The following is a 22,430-nucleotide window of genomic DNA, read 5'->3' on the forward strand; positions in this document are numbered from 1 at the left end:
ACTACACACGTGATCACAGTTTTCGGGTACGCATAGTAGCCTGCATTTAGTACTACACATCCGACCTCACAATAGATCATTCGTATCATTTTTATTCTGAAGGCTCAGCCAGGAAATTCCTCACTTTCCAACATGTTACAAATTTATTCATAGTTTTTTTTTTCAATTTTCAATTTACAGCAAATAGTCAATCTATAGGTAGCCGCTTTACATATGATAGTAAAATATAATAAAATAAAAAGAATCGATAAATTATTTACGTACAAACTTGTCGAAATCTCATCAGGTACAACCGTGCAGCAATTCATACAACCCAGGTAATAGTAATTTAACACTCAATTCATGTAACAAAAATTTTCCATTCAATTTCACATGACACAACAAGCATTACATTTTTTTTTCCATATCATACATACCATCCATCAACTTCTCTTAAACATATTAAATCATACAATTTATGCCATATCAATAGAGAATTACAATTCATGCATGGTATTGCATTATTATTAACACACGAACTTACCTCGATCCAGAAACGACAATTTACCATTTTAGTCCATAACCTTGTATTTTCTCGATTTAAGCCCGAATCTCGATTTCCTTCATCTATAATATCACATTTAGCCTAATAATTAGTCACACTATTCATACGGGTCCAAAAATCATATTTTTACAAATTTTCATTTTGACCCCTAAACTTTTGCATATTTGCACTTTTGCCCCAAGGTTCGGAAATTAAAATCCTATTTTCTTATGTTTTATGACATGCTGATCATTTTTCCCTTCTATGGCAACATCAAATTCTCACTCTAACATGTACTTATGAATATTAGGTATTTTTACCGATTAAGCCCTTTTTCTCGTTTTCACTTAAAACCAAGTAGCACAAGTTGTCTAACATAATTTAAAACCTCATATTCTATCATAAAACACCAAAATACACAAATTTCACCTATGGGTATTTTTCCAATTATGAACCCTAGGTTGAATTATTGCTAGCATAAGCTAAATCGAGCTACCGGGATTTCAAAAACATAAAAATCATTAAAAACGGGGCTTGAAATCACTTACTATGAAGCTTAAAAGTTTAAGAAACCCTAGCTATGGAGAGAGCAAAATTCAGCAGCAACATATGGAGAAGATGTCCATTTTTGTGTTATTTTTCCCATTTTATTTCATTTAATATCAAAATGACCAAAATACCCTTCCTTACTAAACTTTCAAAAATTCCATCCATGTCCAAATTTTTGTCCATAAACTTAGAAATTGGTCACATTGATATCTAAGACCTCCTAATTAATATTTCAAAGAAATTTCATACTAGAAACTTCTAGAATAAAGTTTTGCAACTTATTCAATTTAGTCCCTAACTTCAAATTAAGCACTTTATGCATGGAATTTCTTCACGAAATTTTCACACAATCATGTAATCATATCATAGACATGAAAATAATTATATAATAATTATTTCTATCTCAGATTTGTGGTCACGAAACCACTATTTTGATTAGGCCCTAATTTGGGATATTACAAAAAAGATTCGGGTATTGCTTCCTCATAGTATCCTCTGGCTCCCAAGTAGCCTTTTTAATATCGTGTCATTGCCAAAGAACTTTTACTAAAGCTACCTTTTTATTTATTAACTCTTTTGTTTCCCGAGCTAAGATTTTGATTGGTTGTTAACCATATGTCATATCAAGCTGAATCTCTACTTCTGTCAGAGAGATAACATGTGAAGGATCGGATCGGTACCGCCGTAGCATAGACACATGAAAAACATTACGAATCTGATCAAGGTCTAGTGGTAAAGCTAACCGATATGCAACCGGTCTAGTTCTTTCAGTAATCTCATATGGTCTAATGAACCATGGACTCAGTTTTCCCTTGTGTCCAAACAGGAGAACTTTCTTCCAAGGCTACACTTTCTAGAATACTTTGTCACCGACTTGAAACTCTATTTCTTTTCGTTTTAAATCAGTGTAGGACTTTTGATGATCAGATGCTGCTTTTAAACTGCCTCAAATTACTTTTACCTTTCCCTTGGCCTCTCGGACCAAGTCAACTCCATGTAATTTTCTCTCACTGAGTTCTGTCCAATACAATGGAGTTCTACATTTGTGTCCATACAAGGCTTCACACGGTGCCATTTTAATACTAGACTGATAACTATTATTATAAGCAAATTCGACCAGGGGAAAATACGTTTCCCAGTTACCTTCAAACTCAAGTACACAACACTGAAGCATATCTTTCAAGATTTGTATTACCCGTTTAGATTGACCATCTATCTGGGGATGAAATGTAGTACTAAAGTGTAACTGAGTACCTGGAGCTTCTTGTAATTTACTCTAGAATCGAGATGTAAACAGAGGATCTCTATCTAAAATAATGGAGACAGGCACTCCATGCAATCTGACAATCTCAGAAACATATAATTTAGCCAATCTATCCAAGGAATAATCCATACATATTGGAATAAAGTGTGTAAACTTTGTCAACCGATCAACAAATGGCATCTTTCTTCCTTAGCTTGGCCTCTCGGACCAAGTCAACTCCATGTAATTTTCTCTCACTGAGTTCTGTCCAATACAATGGAGTTCTACATTTGTGTCCATACAAGGCTTCACACGGTGCCATTTTAATACTAGACTGATAACTGTTATTATAAGCAAATTGGACCAGGGGAAAATACGTTTCCCAGTTACCTTCAAACTCAAGTACACAACACTGAAGCATATCTTTCAAGATTTGTATTACCCGTTTAGATTGACCATCTATCTGGGGATGAAATGTAGTACTAAAGTGTAACTGAGTACCTGGAGCTTCTTGTAATTTACTCTAGAATCGAGATGTAAACAGAGGATCTCTATCTAAAATAATGGAGACAGGCACTCCATGCAATCTGACAATCTCAGAAACATATAATTTAGCCAATCTATCCAAGGAATAATCCATACATATTGGAATAAAGTGTGTAAACTTGGTCAACCGATCAACAAATGGCATCTTTCTTCCTTAGAGATGGGGGTAATCCCGTTACAAAGTCCATGGTAATTCTTTCTCATTTCCATTCTGGTATCGTAACCGGCTGTAATAGTCTAGAAGGCAGCTGATGTTCAACTTTTACTTGCTGACATATCAAACACTTAGATACGAACTCAGAAATATCTCGTTTCATTCTCGGTTATCAGTATATCCTTTTTAGATCATTATACATTTTATTACTACCAGGATGAATAGACATGTTACCATTATGAGCTTCATTCAAAATTTTCCATATCAATTCTAAACTTTTCGGTACACATACTCTGCTTCTAAATAACAAACAACCATCAGTCCCGATCTAAAATTTTGAGTCAGGAGTCGACTCGCTTTGTACCCGTTTTGCTTGCAACTTACTATCATTTTTCTAAGCTTCAGAGATCTGCTGCATAAACATTGGTCTAGCTTTTAACTCAGCTATGATTGAACTATCATCAGACAACGACAATTGGGTATTCATTGATTACAAGGAAAACAGGGATTTTCTGCTCAAAGCATCAACAACCACATTGGCTTTTCCCAGATGGTAGTTAATGACAAGATCATAATCTTTCAATAATTCAAGCCATCTGCGCTGCCTCAAATTCAAATCTTTCTGTGACATCAAATATTTAAGACTTTTATGATCGGTGAATATGTGACATTTTTCACCAAGCAAGTAATGCTGCCAGATTTTACTGCAAACACTATGGCCTCCAATTCAAGATCATGTTTCGCGTAATTCTTTTCATGTGGTTTTAGCTATCGTGAAGCGTAGGCTACTACTTTACCATCTTGCATCAAAACACAGCCTAAACCATTCAATGACACATCACTGTAAACTGTAAACTTCATACCCGATTCTGGCTGAACTAACACTGTTGTTTCAATCAATAAAGCTTTTCATCTATCAAAACTCTATTGGAATTTATTAGTCTGCTCAAATTTTACATCTTTTTTTGCAATAAACGAGTCATCTTGCATCAAAACACAGCTTAAACCATTCAATGACGCATCACTCTAAACTGTAAATTCCTCACCCAATTCTGGTTGAACTAACACTGGTGCTTCTGTCAATAAAGCTTTTAATCTATCAAAACTCTATTGGCATTTATTAGTCCACTCAAATTTTACATCTTTTTGCATTAAACGAGTCATCGGAGAAGCTATCATTGAATTTTTTTTTACAAATCTCCGATAATAACCAGCTAGTCCTAGAAAACTTCAGACTTCAGACACATTCTTCGGTGGCTTCCAACTAAAAATGGCTAAAATTTTATTCGGGTCTACTCTGACACTTTCAACAGACACAATATGCCCAAGAAAGCTAACTTCCTGTAGCCAAAATTCACATTTACTGCATTTGGCGTACAATTATTTCTCTCACAGGGTTTGCAATACTATTCTCAAATGTTCAACATGCTCATTTTCATCTCAGGAATAAAGCAAAATATCATCTATAAATACTACCATAAACCTGTCTAAATACGGGCTGAAAATCCTGTTCATCAAATCCATAAAACTGTAGGTGCATTTGTTAAGCCAAATGGCATCATAAGAAACTCATAGTGTCCATACCTGGTTCTAAAGGCTATCTTTGATGCATCTGATTCTTTTATCCGCAATTGATAATAACCAGAACGGAGACCAATCTTTGAAAATACAGTAGCACACTTTAACTAGTCAAACAAGTCATCGATTCGAGGTAATGGATACTTGTTCTTTATTGTAACTTTGTTGAGTTCTCTGTAATCAATGCACAGCCTCAATGTTCCATCCTTATTCTTTACAAATAGAACCAGCGCACCCCATGATGAGAAACTAGGTCGAGCAAAACCTCTATCAATCAATTCTTACAACTGCACTTTCAGTTCTTTCAATTCCGTAGGAGCCATTCTGTAAGGTGCTATAGATATAGGTGTTGTTCCCGGAACAAGATCTCTAGAGAACTCCACTTCTCTATCCAGTGGTAAACTAGGTAATTCTTTTGGGAATACATCGAGAAATTCACATACAACTGTCATTAATTGAATCTTTGACTCGGATACTTTAGTATCCATCACATATGCAAGATAAGCATCATAACCTTTTTTGACATATTTCTGTACTGACATTGCTGAAATCACATTAGGTAGTCCATCTAGTTTATCAAATTCAACATGAAGTAATTCACCATTCTCACTTTTCAATACAATATATTTATGTTTACAATTTACCATTGCATCATATCGAGTTAACCAATCCATTCCCAAGATTACATCAAATGGCAATAACATCAAGTTAGCCGAAAAACAATAACCTTTTACCACCAATGGACAGCCCTTGCAAATTTATCCACCATAACAAATTGGCCTAGGGGGTTTGAAACTTTAACCACAAAATTAGTGAATTTGACAAGTAAATTTTTAACAGACACTAGGTTCATCCATATATATGAATGTGTGGAAGCAGGATCAATCAATGCAGTAACATCAGTATCAAGTAGATAAAATTTACCTGTAATGACGTCTGACACAGAGACATCTTTTCTAGCACGAATAACATATTTTCTTGCCGGTGCTCATGCCTTATATCTAACTGTTGTATCCTTCGTAGTACCTCGACTACCATTAACATTACCAGAGTGATGGGGTGGTTTGCCTCTCAAGACAAGATTACTCGGCTTTGGAGCTAGTTTTATCTCCATTTCAACTCTTTTTGGACAATCCCTGAGAAAATGGTCAAGTGAACCACATCCAAAGCAAGCTCCACTTCTAGACCGGCATTCCCCATGATAAAATTTGTTAAAATGTTTACATTTCGGTTTGGGATTACCAACACTACCCACACTGGTCACAGACGGTCGTATGTCCCTTGGGGTACCCTAGAATTGTAAGTCAGGTTCGAGCACGGCCAAGGCATACGGACGTGTGGCTAGCCGTGTGGCCCAAGTCAGACTCGACCACGGCCAAGGTACACGGGCGTGTCTTGTGGTTGTGTGAGTAAGTCAGTATGTATGCCCTGTTTTGACACGGCCTAAACACACGGGCGTGTGACCTGTACTTGTTTGAAAAAAATGTTTAAGTTTTGGGAAAATTTTGTATGTCTTCGGTTTAGTCCCGACTCTTTTCTGATGCATGTTTTAGGTCTTGAAGACTTATATAAGAGACTCTTTATTGATGTTGATCTCTGATGCTTTGATGTTTATGATATGAAAGTTAAATGTTCTGATTCATCTGGTAATGCATTTAACCTTAGTTTGGCAACAGATATGGGTCAGGGGTGTTACAGAAATTCTGATCTCATCCATAAGATTTTACAAGAAGCTTACAATAGTTGTTTATTGATTCATCCTGGTAGCAATAAAATGTACAGCAATTTGAAACAGATGTATTGGTGGCCAAGTATGAAACTAGAGATTTCAGAGTTCGAATCAAGATGTTTAATTTGTTAGCAAGTTAAAGCCAAACATCAGGTACCTTCTAATTTGTTATAACATATGATGATTCTAGAGTGGAAATGAGAACGTGTCACGATGAATTTTGTATTGGGATTGCCTTTATCTCTGAGAAAGAAAGATGTTGTATGGATCATTGTAGATCCTTTGACAAAATCTGTGCATTTTATTCTAGTGCATATGGATTTTTCACTCAAGAGATTGGCATAGCTGTATGTTGATGAGATTGTTAGATTGCACGGTGTGCCAGCAGCTTACAGATTGGCTTTGCTGTCAGAGTTAGAAAAGATTCATAATGTTTTTCACATATCAATGTTACGACGGTATTGATCAAATCCTTCGTACGTGATATCTCCTGTTGATATTGAAATATAGCCAAATATGTCATACAGTGAAGAACCAATCAAAATTCTAGCTCGGGAAGTTAAAAATTAAAAAAAAGTATAGCTTTAGTGAAATTCTTTGGCAATGTCACGGAATAGAGAAAGCTACCTGGGAACTAGAAGAAGCTATGAAAGTGGAATACTTGAACCTATTTTCTGGTAATATTTTCGGGGACGAAAATTACTTTAGGGGGTGTAACACCCCAAACCTGGCCTAGAAGTTAGGCCCTAATCTGGCGTGTCACATTGAAGTGTTTTTCAAAAATCATGTTCTCATTGAAAACCCTTCTTACTATTTAAAACCTCTAGCCATTTTAAAACTTGTGAAACGTTAATTCCCTTAAACCTTACTTGCTGCGGAAGCTTAATTTTAAACAGTTGTGAAAACGTGATATTTTGAAAACCAATTGTTGTTTTGGAAAACCACGTCCTACTTCTAACAAATATTAAGCATACTAAATAAATTTCCCAAAAAAAAGTTAAGAAAATAAAAAGGCCTTAATACAACTCAAATCAAAAACCAAAGTGCTTAACTAAATAACGAAATAGAAAAACATGTGCAGTTGTGTGGTTGTCTCCGAGTCCCTCTCCAATACCAATCCACTTAACACTGGGGATTACTTGCACAGTTAATAAATGGGGTGAGTTTACGAAAACTCAGTGTGTAATCCCTTCCTCAACTAAAACAGTTAGTAAGCAGACAGAATTTAGAATTATTCTAGGTTGGAGCCCATTACAAAATCAGTATCATATGCAGATATGCAGACAGATTACCAGCCCAGTCTAACCAACACACCACCTGTACCAACCAGCACACCATGTGGGGATAAAATTGACCCACTCAGCCAACACACCAAGCTTAGCACCGATTGCGGCACTAAGTCAACAGGACGACTCAATACCGTAGACAGGACAGCACATAGCCATAAACATTACAGCACATAGCCGTAAACATGATAGCACATAGCCGTAAACATAGCAGCAACGCTGCCAAATAACAGGACGACTGGAAGCCGTAAGCAGAATGGCACAATGGCACAATGGCATAAAGCCATCGGCAACTACATAATGTTAGGCACATAGCCCTCAACTAGAGTAACATAACCAGCACACAACCCTAGGTAAATGTGTTCAAGACAGAGTCATCAATAATCATATATTGGCACATAGCCTTAGGTAAATACGTTTGGCACACAGCCATAATCAGGTTGGCACAGAGCCATATGTAGGTTGGCGCAAAGCCATAATCAGAATAATGGGCTTTAAGCCATCGGTAGCTGTATCATGTTAGGCACATAGCCATCAGCGACAATAATATAGTCGGCACACAGCCTCGGGTAAATATGATCGACACAGAGTCATCAATAATCATATAATGGGCTTAAAAGCCACCGGTGGATCCACGGTCGTCAAGCAACCATGCGATCCTCAATTTCTTTCTCTGTTTCATAATCCCCACCCATGTACAACATAATATTATATGAATGCAGCAAATATACACACGACATACAAAATCATACAAATCATAGTCAAAACAGTCCAATCTCAGTCATACATTCTCAGTCAAAACATAGTCAAATCAATCAAATTGTATTATCAATGAGTCATATACTCTAGAGGGGCAGAACGACCTTTTTACCTATCAGCGGTATTTTAGTCATTTCACCCTACAAGGGTGTTTTGGTAAATCTACAAACCAAAGGTATTTCGACAATTTTGCAAACCAATGGTATTTTAGTAATTTTTGAAAGTCAAGGGCATTTTTGTAATTTTGTAAATTAAGGGTATTTTTATAATTTTCCAAATTAGGGGTATTTTGGTAATTTTACAAATTGAAGGTATTTCGATAATTTTACAAGTCGAGGGTATTTCGGTAATTTCACAAATTAGGGGTATTTTGGTAATTTTACAAACCATGGGTATTTTGGTAATTTTACAAACCAGGGGTATTTTGGTAATTCTATCCTATAAGGGCATTTTAGTAATTCTACCCTACAGATATGAGATTCACATAGTTCAATCCAATATTTACTACACAATCATACAATTTATCCACTTGGGCCCATGGGCTCACATGGCCTATCCCAACCCATAAAACCTAGGCCCACGAGAGCACTCATGATGGCCTCAACCATCACGTCAAAGCTCCCACACGTGCGCTCACACGCTCATGTAGCTGCCATCGCCGTGTGACCGGCATTTGCCATTCTACAGCTAGAGTAGTGCGAAATATACACCTGTTTATGAGAACGCGCCGAAGTCCACGATCACTAACCTTGGCACATCCTGCACTGAGTCTTAATCACTTTTTCCCCCTCCAACTCATCTGGTTCGGTCTATTTAAAGCCAGCTTCTTGCCAATTCTCATGTTAGCTTCCCAATGTGGGATTAATTTCAACCATTAGGAAAATTCCTTATTTTTTATATGACCACTTCAACCACAGAGTTCCAGTCCAACTCCACCTCCTACATAGCTCAAATAGCAAAATAAATACCCCATTGCGCATCCCAAGACTTGAATCTTAGACCTGACAGTTACACAACATGCCACCTTGCCACCCCACTACGGGCTCTTTTTGCGTCATATTTTATCCTCAATTAATTATAAGGTAAATGTGCTAATGTCCAGATTCCTTTAAAAGAAAAACCAAAATAAATTACAAGAGCGAAGGCTTGAACCCAGGCTCCCTTGCAACCTTAATGACGCCACAACCACTAGACCACATGCTCCCTTTTGTCATTATTTACCACAATAATTTAAAAGGCCTTCATCCAAGCACCCAGGGTTTTATTCACTTAAAACTAAAATATTTGCTAAAGCCCAGGTTTGAACCCAAGATTTCTCCAACACTTCTCAGGGCCATTAACCACCAAAGAAGACATTTAATTGTGTCATTTTCTTGCACAATTAAATACTTATTTACAACCTTCTTACGAACCCATACTCAAGGCCCAATACTTCTAGGCCCAAATTCGGGGCGTTACAGGGGGAGAGTTATAATAGCTCATTTTCAGTGAAATCAGAACAGTGGTTTTGAGACCACAAATTCGATAAGAATATTTTTATTTTATTATTATTTTAATGTCCATGGGATGTTAGTAAGGTCATATTAAAATTTCATTAAGAAATTTTTACGTTTGTATGATTAATTAAGTGAAAAAGACTAAATTGTAAAAGATGCAAAAGTAGAGTTCTATTAGTTAAAGGGGTCTAATGGCTATGGAATTTTAAAGTGAGTGGAATTGAAGGATAATTAGACCATTAGTGTGGCTAGTGGATATTCATGATGTGGTTTTAATGAAATTTTAATAAGTTAAAAAGGTTAATTTTGTAATTAGATAAAATAAGTTAACATAAATAATAAAAGATGAAATAAAATATCATTTTCATCATTTTTAACCCTATGGTCAAGCAAAATTACCTTGCATGGAAGTGATGTTGATCCCCTTTTTAATGATTTCTATTTTTGAAGTCGTTGTAGCTTAACTTAGCTAGCCCGTGGATTAATTTGCAAAACTGTTAAAGATTTAGGATTGTGCCATGAATGTTCTTGTATGTTTCTTGATGTTAAATGGTAGATTATGGATCCTTGTTGTTAAATAAACAAGTTTTGTAAGGTAAGTTTTGATAAAAATTGTGTTTAGGGACATATTTGTAAAAATGATAAAAGTTCATGGTAAATTTATGAAAGGATGGTTTATATGGATTGATTTAGGTCCCTATAGAATTCAACTAACATGAAAAAAGGATTAAAATGTTTAAATTTCAATATATGAGCTTAAGGATTAAATTGTGAAAAGTTAAAATGTTGGACAAAATAGTAATTTTGCAAAAATATGAAATGTGGACTAAATTGAATGCTAGGGATATTAAATGGATTAAATTTGTCTATTTAGATCTAAATAGACCACGTACAGATCTAGATTGGTGAAAAGCTAAAGCTTCGGATTAGTTGATCTCATTTTCATGCCCTTATCGTCGAGGTAAGTTCATATGAATAAATGTCATTTAAATGCTATATTAATTTTTATTTTAATGTGTTCATTGCCATGAAATAAAATGATGCTTATCTAAAGAAATACTTTGACGGTTATCGAGTCCCAGTTGAACCTTAGGAATTTGGAGGATACAAATGACATGTCATTAGGGATTTCATGTTTCGGGGGCTGGTTTTGAATGTCCTACTGATGGTTGAGGTCCTGTATTTGTTGCAGATACTCCACAACTCGTGTAAGCAGCATCGTGTAGCTTACATTCTGACCCACAGCTTGTGTGAGCAGACCCATTTTACAGGTCATGTGAGCAACAATGTAAAAGAGAGGTTACGATTATATGTTTAAGCACACTTCGTATGAGCTTTCCTGAGAATTTGAAGATATTCTAAATGGTTCAACAGGAATGAAAAGGAAAGGATATGGTAAGTTTCCAAATGAAATAATGTATATGCTCATGGAAAGATGAATGGATCCAATGATGTATGTTCATGTAAAAATGGCTTACCTTATGTTTAATTCAAGTAAGTTATGTTTAAGTACATTAATTTGTATATTGATGATGGTGCTTAGGCTTGTGCCAAGCTTGTGGTTGGATTACATTATGCTTATACTAAATGTTATATAATGAAGTGGTAAGTTATGTTTCATGTTTTACAAACTTACTAAGCATTATGTGCTTACATAGTTTTCTTTTCTATTTTTATAGATTATCGGAAGCTCGATTGGTTTGGAAGCTCGTCGGAGATCTATCTTCCATAAATATTGATATTTTTTGATGTTTTGGCCAAGGTTATAATAGAATGTATAGGTTGACTAGTTTTGGTATTTAGTTGAGTGTTAGTTGATGATTTTGGCATGTATGAGTTGTTTGGATTTAATACCTTTTGATGCTTGACAAATTATGTTATTTTGGGTACTTAAGATGCATGAATGGTATGACCCAAATGGTAAGTTTGTGATAAAGTGTTTATGGTCATATTGTGGCATATTTGTTAGAAGTTGAATTATGTTTAATGATGGAAGTGTTTTCAAATATGTGCATGTTTAAGTAAGTTGTAAATGAATGCATTGGTTGATTGATTTTGGACTATTGAATTGGTGATTACATGTATGTTTTGGCTATGTTTTGATGCTTAATTATGTATACAAAAGGCTTTTAGGTATATACATTTGGTGATGGAATTAGCTTGATTTTAGGAAAATTCATGTCCACACAGCTTGAGACACGGGTGTGTGACTCAGTCGTGTGTGACACACAGCCTGGTGGCACGACCGTGTGTCCTCTGTAGGTTTTATTGCATGCAAGCCAGGCAGTTACACAGCCTAGCACACGGCCTAAAACACGGGTATGTATTTCGAGAGTTACACGATCGTGTGACATAGTCGTGTGACCCTATTTAGTGAGTTACACGGGTAAGGACATGGGCTGGGAAATGGCCGTGTATCCTTAGTTTGATTGTACACGGCCTGAGACAGGGTGTGTCTCTCAGCCGTGTATGGCACACAGCCTGACTACATGGCTGTGTGACCCTTGTTGCTAATATTTTGTGAATTTTTCTTAAACTTTTTAAATGTTTTTTATTTAGTCCCAAATCGTTTCTAAGGTATTTTTAGGGCATTGAGGGCTTGATTTAGGGACAATATATATATGAACCATTGATTTATAATATGTTTATTATAATGTATGAAATGTATGTTTAATGTTCTATTTGTACGGTAATGCTCTATAACCCTAATTCTTTGACGGATAAGGGTTAGGGGTGTTACAACACATCCCATTTAGTATGAAATTGATGCATTCGACTAGGTTCATTGTCATGGGCCCGTATCGTTAACCCCGTTGTACAATTGCGTCCACTATTCGAAGGGTATGTTGGCGAGGTAGTCTTCATCGACGCTATTGATGGTGTACAAGTTATCCAACATATCATAGGAATGATATTGGTCGAGTGCGTACCTTGTCAAGAAAAGTATACTAATGAATGTAAACAATATAGGATGATATATGGTTTAGCATGATTGTGGATAAATTGGAAACTGCGTACCCATGTAAATGTATTGATCTCGCTCACTTTCTGAAAGCCATTTTGAGTGGTAGTTGGAGCCAACATGCCTTATATAGTACTTATGGTGGGTGCGATACCAAAAGCTACCATGTTGCTCAATAGCGAACAAGATTTCAGTTCCCTTGTCGAATATGACACACATGTCAGGCTGCGAGAAAATGCAACGACGTAATCGACTAAGGAAGAAATCCCAGTCATCTGCATTTTTAGAGGGATTTATTGAAAACGCTATTAGAAAGATTCTCCAATTACCATTATGGGAAACGACCATAAAAAATTGATACTGATACCTCTCGTTCAGCTAAGTGTCGTAAATTTGCACCAAAGGCTTGCAATGTTAGAAAGCTTCCCTACATTGATCGAAGGTACAAAAGAATCGGTGGAATACTGTTTTCCTAGGGACTAGACGATAACCAAAGTAAGCTAGGTGTATTTCTAGATTAGTTACAGATGCTGGCACATATCAATCCAATACTTGACACAATTTCCATAAATTGTTGTACGACTTATCCCAACCGTGATGCAACTTACCCATAACCTTTTGTTTTGCGACCCATGCCTTGTAGTACGATGGTGTGTAATCGTATTGGCTACAAATGTTAGCAATCAACATCAGGATGGGAATCCTGGGACTTGCTTTCACTATAGGTAGAATAATGTTAGACATCATGTCAAACTCTAGCATCAGATGATCCTGACCTACACCTGCAAATTACAAGTTAAATTTACATTATTGGAAAAAAAATAAAAGCCCCGATCAGGTCACATTATGTCAGAAAATTGGGTGATCGCATCGCACACTCGTTGCAATACAAGTATGTGGATCAGAATACTTCTTTATCATCCATAAGCCTATCTTCTTTCGAAGAGATGCTATGATTTTCCATTTGCAACTCCTATCGCGTATTGTACATTTTCCCTCAAATTTCTTTGAACATGATTTAGTGAATTTATAATTCACACCATTCTTGAAGGTGTACCACTTCAGTACAGTAAGAAAAACATCTTTTTTGGGGTATTCCATGCCAACTTCTAGTACCCGAACATATAATAATGAGTTTGCATGGCCAGGTGTTCTATGCGATAGCTACCGGAACTCTAAACCACCCTTGGTAAATAGGTTGATGTTGGTCATGTAGGGCGGAGGTTCATATGCCCTGAATTGTAGATTTGTATTTGGAGCATTTCTCGAACTGTTATTGTCAGAACTACAAGATTTTGGCTCAATTGGAACCTGCTCTAGTTCATAAAAAAGTGCTACTTCCGAACCATTAGGACCGGACTGCCGAATTGAATCGGTGTCTATGACATCCCAAATTAGGGCCTAGTTAGAATAATGGTTTCGAGACCACAAATTCAGGATAGAAATAATTATTTTATGATATTTATGAGGTCTATAATATGAATGCATACTTGTGTGAAAGTTTTATGAAGAAATTCTATGCATAAAATGTCTAATTGAATTTTAGGGACCAAATTGAATAAAATACAAAACTTACATTCTAGAAGATTTAAGCATGAAATTGCTTTATATTATGAATTAGAGGGTACTAATTAGTAATTTGACCAATTTCTATAATTTTGGACAAAAATGGACATGCACAAGAAAAATTTGAAAGAAAAACCCTAAGGGCATTTTGGTCAGTTGGTAATTAAAAGAATAAAAGGGAAAATCAAAGAAAAAATGTGTCCATCTTCTCCATGTGCTAGCTGAATTTCTCAATAGCCATAGCTAGGGCTTTGTTCAACATTTCGAAGCTTGATTGTAAGTGCTCCCTAGCCCCGTTTTTAATGTTCTTTGTATTGTTGAAGTCTTTGAAGCATGATCTACCCATTTCTAGCTATATTTTGAGCTAGGGTTCATGTATGAAATTTGAACCATGTGTAACATGCATGTATTTTGTTGATTAATAGAGGAATATGAATGTTTGATGCATGGTAAACATCTTTTACTAGGTGATTTTTAGTGAAAACACTTAAAAGGGGACTTGTTTGTAAAAGTGTAAAAGTGAGTAGTAATAATGTGAAGTAAAGAAAAATATGGGCTGATATGAGCACTGTAAAGGTTCGGCTAGGTTTGGGTAACCAAGAAAATGCATGCATTTTATTTTACGAGCCTAGTGACTAAATCGTAAATAAGTGAAAAGTTAGGGTAAAATTTTACCAAAGCATGAATTATGGATTGATTTGAATAATGTGATTAATAAACAAGTTAAATTTGGCATTATAGATCAAGAAAAATGTAAAACTGGGCCTTGATCGAGGAAAGAATAAAGTATACGGCGATTAGGCTCGATTACCATCATTTTGTATTGAGGTAAGTGCATATGCAAATAATGTGGTGTTGTAGCATGTTTTTAACGTTTTGATATTATGTGATAAATGTTTTCTTGTTATTATGAGTTATATACTTATTGGTTGTTATGAAAGCATAAATGATAATTGGCCATTACATACGACATCACGAGTAAGTATGACAAAGTATGCCTTGTGCAAGTGAGGAAAATCTCGTTTGAACCTTAGGAATAGTCTAGGATACAAGTGACATGTCACTAGGAATTTAGAGATTCGAACTCATTGATTTGGTTCGGGTTGGTGATATGTATGAGGCATCTGAGCTCGTTGGGTTGGTCCAAGTTCATTATGGATGCGAGCATCCGAGCTCGTTGAGTTGTTCTGGGTTCATTATGGATGCAATACATGTAATTGGGTTCTAGGCAATGGTCTTGTGTGTCCTACTGGTGGCTAGGTAATCCTTGAGTTGGTCGGATACCTGACAGCTTATGTGAGCAGCCCGTGTAGCTACACCTTGACCGATAGCTTTTATGAGCAAGCCCGTGAGTAGCTCCATTGCAAGCATTACATGTTATGAGATAGCTTTGGCTACGTATGTATATGTGGCACTTATGTGCAAGTTTTCCGCGTATCCAATAGTATTCCGAATATTCAATGGGTAATGCAACAGATATGATGAAAGTCCCGAGGAGGGCATGTTGAAGAGGTATGGTTATATGATATATTACGATGAGTACAGGTATGTAAGCTACACCTATGAATAATGTCTTGATAAAGAATGATTTGTGATGAGAAAGTATTAGTGTACATATGATAAGTAAGTCGAAAGGTTTATATGATGAGTAATCTTTATGTATATGTTATTATGTCTTTGCATGTTAATTGCTTACTATCATTGCATATTATTTGCATGTGGACTTACTAAGCTTTAATGCTTACCTCCTTTCCTTTCCATCTTTTGTAGTTCCGTCAAGCTAGCTCAGGGATCGAAAGCTGTCGGAGTATTTGGTCACACTATCAAAAGATTAGTGGGCATAGTGAAATTGTTATTTTGAGTATGGCATGTATAGGGGACTTGGTTATTTTGTGATATGTGTCATGCTATTTGGCCAAATTCTAAAGGCCTATGATGTTGATGATTCATTTTATAATGGCCATGTGATATGGCTTATATTTAATCATTGGGCTGTAATCTAATTACCCATGCATTCATGTGTTAGTTCCTTGATGATGTGATATGTTATTGCTTGGTGAATGTATGATAAAATATGGATTAGATGCTAAAAGATAAGGGATGACTTACTGGCTGAAAATGACTATAGTCATGAATGCATAATTTGAAGTTATGGTAACAAGTTTGATATTGCATGAAATGGGTGTGGAATACTTTTAAATGGTGTAACAAAATAAATGTGCAATAGGATGACATTATGAAGATGTGAGAGTGACATGATGTTGAATATGTGAGTGTCTAAATATGTCATGTTGCGCGCTATGAAATATGTTTGAATGTATGAATGATTGAGGGTGACAATTGGCTTGGAAAATAGCCATTAAATGGCCCACAGGGGTAGACACACGGGCATGTGTCTAGACCGTGTATGACACACGGTCTGCCCCACGGGCGTGTTGAATGGCCATGTGTCCCCTACACCCTAATTTTGCAGGTTAGTATGCTCAGTAGTAAACACACGGGCTAAGAAACAGGCATGTGTCTTGGCCGTGTGAGAGACACAGCCTACCCATATGGGCGTGTACTCTGGTAGTGTGAAGTTTGCACCTTTTTATGAAAAATTCATTTAATTTTAATTGACCACACGGTCTGGCCACATGTGTATGTGATACGGCCGTGTGACCCTAAATTGATGCTGACATCATAGTTAGAGAGTTACATGGCTAGAGGACATAGGCGTGTCGAGAGCAAACGGACGTGTGGCTCTGTATTAGGGAAAATTTCCCAAACTTTTCTAAAGTCTTCGATTTAGTCTCGAATCCCTTCCGATGGTTTCTTTGGGCTTCCCGGGCCCATATTAGGGACAAATTGTGTATGTATGAATGAAGTTGTTTTAAAGATAAATTTTATAGCTCGACTATTACATGAATGTATGAGTACAAGTTTGGTAATGCCTCGTACCCTGTCCTGGTGTCGAATATGGCTAAGGGATGTTACAGTGTCTGACTCTGATTTTCCAACTATATCCACTGGCCCTTCTTCCTCAGCTGCATGTTCTTCCTCAGTTGTGCCTTTATTGTCATCTCTAACCAAAGGGTTTAATGTACCTTTCCCGGACCCAAATGTAAGAAGTAAGTCATCTGTTCTTCTATATCTCGTGTGCCCGACAAAATCTGGACCAGATTATGAACCTGTGTAGGTTGATGAACTTGTTCTTATATACATCAAACCACCGAAGTTGAAATTGGACACACTGACTAAATGTCATACCCGGGTGTCAAGGTTCGGGTTACACTCATACCTCGACTAATAGTGGCCAGTGAAGTTTAAATTAATGCTGAAAGTCAAATAATGTCTACCCATTGGTGCTTCAGGGACATCATAATAGGAGCTTTGTAACAAACCAGTGAACTCACTGCACAAACGTGTAGTAGAAGTTGTTGCTTCAGCTTTGGTTCTTACATTAACCACAATAGTGGTTGAAGATGGACCAGCTCCATCAGCCTCGACAAACTTGACATATAACTCCATTACAACATTTTCGCTTGAGCAGTGCGATGAAATGAACCCCTAGCTTTTCTCTTAATTCTAGTCCATAGCTCATGCAATTGAATGGTAAGGTTGAAAGCCAATTCCACAGATTAGGCTCATACAAATATGACCCCGACTTCTATATTACATATTTGATCATCATAGTAAATGGAAAATTTCACTTTTTGACAATTAGATATTTAGAACAAAAAAGTCTTCAGATGGTTATCCAAAGAAATGCAAACGACACTCGCAGTGCAACTCTTCAATGCTTCATTCAAATTTGCTGCGTATCTATGTTTTGAATATTTCAATACTTTAATAGCAAAATAGAACAAGGAGAGAGGGAATGCATGCTTCAAAATGCATTTCAATAGACGTGCTGTCGTCGAATAATAATAATGAAACGCTCTTTGGTGCTCAAAAAGATGTTTCACAGATCAAATAATTTCATCAGACACATGCTTCAAAGGGTATTCAGTGCTTCAAAACATGCTTCAAATCTTAGCCGGGATTCCCGGGGTTTAGGTCACTTTTGGCAGACCTTTAGCGGAAATGATAAGAATGCTCGTCTAGCTAGGTGAGCTTTCCTGCTAACATTGCAGGAAAGAGTGCCCAGCTGGATAAGCTTCCTTACCATTTCCATTAAAGTTTTCAAAAATAGTATACTGATCTCGGGAATTTGAGGTAAGGCTTGAAGCGCGTTTCAAGGTATTCAATGAAAAATCTGGTTCTGTGACACGTTTTTTATAACAGATTTTTTTCCTTTACAATCTCACCCATCCCCTATGCCTATAAAAGGAGGCTTCCCCTCCATAATCCCTCATCCCTAAATCTATCATCTCTACTGGCCTCCATCCCTCCACTTTACAATATTTCTCTCTCTCTCTATTTTCTTCCCCTATTTAGTGTTAAAAATTTTCATCGCTAATAAGATTTTCGATTTGAGGTATTCTTGAGTCTCAGTGATGCGATATCACTCTGAGACACACATATTTCGTATATCCTAATGAGATGGGACCATTACTTCAAAAACCTATCTTTTGGAAGCCGGGTTCCGGGGTGATTTTTCTTTATACGATTATGGGTGGAAGTTTACGTAAAGGTCGTGATCAACGACTGTTATGAGGTCATGGATCGAAGTATAATAGGGGAGCTAGTTGACGGTCGTTATATGGGCACGAGCTTAAACTTTTTGGATACCGGAAGATGTTGCCTTATAAATACCATACAGAAGTTTGAAGGCATAATCATAGGGAAAAACTATGGGACTTCCTGCTATAATCAGTGTAATTTTTTTCTCCATTTTCACTTAGCTGATATCTTTAACGTTCTTTCTTATCTGAAGGCTGGCACTGTCAAGGACATAGGAGGACTCTCAAATGATTAGTGGTTTTGATGTTAGAGTAAAGGTGATGCTCTTTTCAGGACGAAAATAGTTTCCATTATTAAACGACCCATTAATAACTACAACCATTGTGGCACTGATCTGAGTTTGAACTCTACTCTTACGAAACATCCATTTTCCACCTAAGAGCCCTCTTACGTCTACCTCAGTGTCAGCCTTCGGATTAGAATGAAAGGTTAAAGATAAAAACTCTTGGAAATAGAGATAAAAAATTTCGTTGATTACACTGGAAATCCCTCCGTTTTCACTATAATTATGGCCTTAATCTTATGTATGGTATATATAAGGCATCATATCACTTCTAAAACCCTAAACCCTAATTCCTAAATAAAATCCTAATCCTAACCCTAACAAATTTTAAAAAAAGGGCCGATGAGAGAGAGTGTAAAAGCTCATCCAACTAGGCACACTTTCATTCACTTTCTCCAAAATCAGCCTATTTCCCTAATTTTAAAAAATAGCCCAAAAGGCCAAATTAGCGTATATGACTAATGTAGCCAAGAAAAAGTGTAGGGAATTAATCGTGTATGCAATGAAGTAGAAAAGCAACTAAGATATTGAAAAGATCAACACAAATTTAACATGGAAAAATCCATCAAAAGATGATAAAAAACCACAGGTAAAAGAAGATTTCACTATAATAAAAGGAGAGTACAAGAGAGGGAAAGAATCAAAAGAAAATCTCTTTGAAACAATGAACAAAATTCTCTCAATCTAAATATTTTTGTTATATGAAACCTAGAGTAACTAAAACCTATTTATAGGTTAGAATTCATAGAATATATGACTAGAATATCCCTAGGTTAATCAAAGTACAAGTGGGAAACTAAAAATAGAGTTTAACTGAGAGAAGAAAACTGAGAAACTTGAGAAACACGTCATGACGTCATGACATGGAATTCGTGTCGTTGGGATGAAGGGGATATCATGTCATCAAGAGGAAAGCTCTCTTCTCATCATGACGCCGGTTGTTCGTCGAGACGAGGAACACTTCCTCGTTGTAACGTCACACACTGCTTGGTCTAAAAATGCAAGGAATAACTCCACAAAAGATATATTTTTTTTAAATGTACAATTATAGAAAAAAACTTTATCAAGCATTATTATTTTGGAAAAAATAAAAAAAACTATTATTTTTTTATACAAGTGAACACGTACATTACAATAGAGAAAGGGGGAAAGGATTTACAAACAAATGATTAAACCTCATGCCAATCAACTTTAAACCTACACAAGTTTGTCACTAAACAAATGGTGCATTTAGCATATGTGGTAATCTTAGATCACAGTAAATGAAATAATTATTTGCCAAGTATTAGACGATGAAGTCTTGGCTAAAGAAAGAGACACGAGGAGATGCAACGATGCACTACAAAACATAATGGTTTAAGTTTGTCATCGTCATTGTTGTTTATTTTGGGATAATGACACAAATGATCCTTGTACTTTAGGATTTGTTTTAGTGTGATATTTTTATTTTCAAAACATTCAATTTGATGTCTGAAGTTTTATTTCATTAATCAATCTGATTCTTGACTTTAGCAATATTAATTTTTTTGTTGACATGACACATAGTTCAAGTAAGTGAAAAATGTGACAGCCCTAAAATGACCCTAGTCGGAAAGCGGTTTCGGGACCGCTAAACCGAGTCACCAAATTATTTGAATATGATATTTATTGTCTAAAATATGTGAATATGAATGTGTGAAAGTTTTGAGTTTCGATTTAGTCGATTGCATGTGAATTTAATTAATAGAACTTATGTGTGGCACTTTTAAAAGGTGATAGGTTAATCTATAAGGACCTATTAGTGCATGTTATGAAAATAATGGGCTTGCATGTCAAATTTCCACCTATGACAAGTAGTGGCCGGCCATGCTATGGGTTAAAGCCTATTATAAACATTTTTGTGTTAGTGATTTATGTTAGAAATAATAAAATAAAAGGTTAGTAATAAAGTAATAAAAAGGGGAGGGGTGATGAAAACAAAGTTGTCTCATCCTTGCTCCCCCTATTGCCGTGACTTGAGAAAGGAAGAAGAAGAGGATTTTCTTGCTTCATGATGGGTTGGTTGATGTTTACGAAGAGGTATGTTTATGCTCTTTCATTGAAAGTCTTTGTATATTTGGAGTGGTCATCAAGTATAGAAGCTAACTCATGGCAAATGTTTTTGTAAATTTATGAAGATGACATTCGGTCATGGATGTTTGTATTTCTTTGATGTTGTTTTTGATGCTTAGGTGTATTGAGGGTTGATTATAGATGAGTTGAGCTTGGTAAAATTGAATATTTGTGGCTTAATTGCTTAATGACAATTGGCTATGTTGAAATGCCAAATTAGTGCTAAATTGTAAGTATTTAATTGAGTGTTCGAATATGAATTTAAGAAGAATGATACATTCGACTATGCTTTGATGTGCTTGGATTATTGTTCATTGAGTAAGTGATTGAGGAATGATTAGAAGAATTTGAATGCTAAACTAGTTGATTTGTTTATAATGTCCGATTATGATCAATTATAGAGATGTGAATAAAAATTTGTTTGGTGATATATATATATGTATTCGGCAATGGGATAAAATGTGTATCAAGGTAAGTTTCATGGTGATTATGCTTGTGATGTTGGGTTAATATTCGGCATTGAGTAATGTTGGGGTAAGGTGATTAATCGGCTATGAAATTAGCTAAATTAAATAAGCATGAAATCGAGTCATGGTATGTTTTATCGAATATGATACATATTGAAATCTATTGTTTTAGATATAGATTAAATGATATGTGATTGCCCAATGTGATAGTTAAGTGAATAATATTGGTTAAGTACTTAAGCAAATCTATTGTTTTACTTAAGCTTAAGAGCAAAGAGGATCAAAGTCGGATGGGGGAAAAGAGAAAGTAAACAAATAGCCGTGGATATCTAGTCGTCGACCACTTCCGAGGTAAGTTTTAAGTGATTAAACATTGAGTAAATTCAATCATAATAGGACATAATGAGTTGATTTAATAAGATATGATGTGGCCATGATATGTCTTAAACTCAAATGGTAAGTTCATATGTGTTTGGACTTGGAAAGTTAAGAGCAAATTGTAATAATTTGCTTTGGACAGCAGCAGTCACGTG

The sequence above is a fragment of the Gossypium hirsutum genome, chromosome A03, assembly GCF_007990345.1.
Source record: "Gossypium hirsutum isolate 1008001.06 chromosome A03, Gossypium_hirsutum_v2.1, whole genome shotgun sequence".
Taxonomy (NCBI): domain Eukaryota; kingdom Viridiplantae; phylum Streptophyta; class Magnoliopsida; order Malvales; family Malvaceae; genus Gossypium; species Gossypium hirsutum.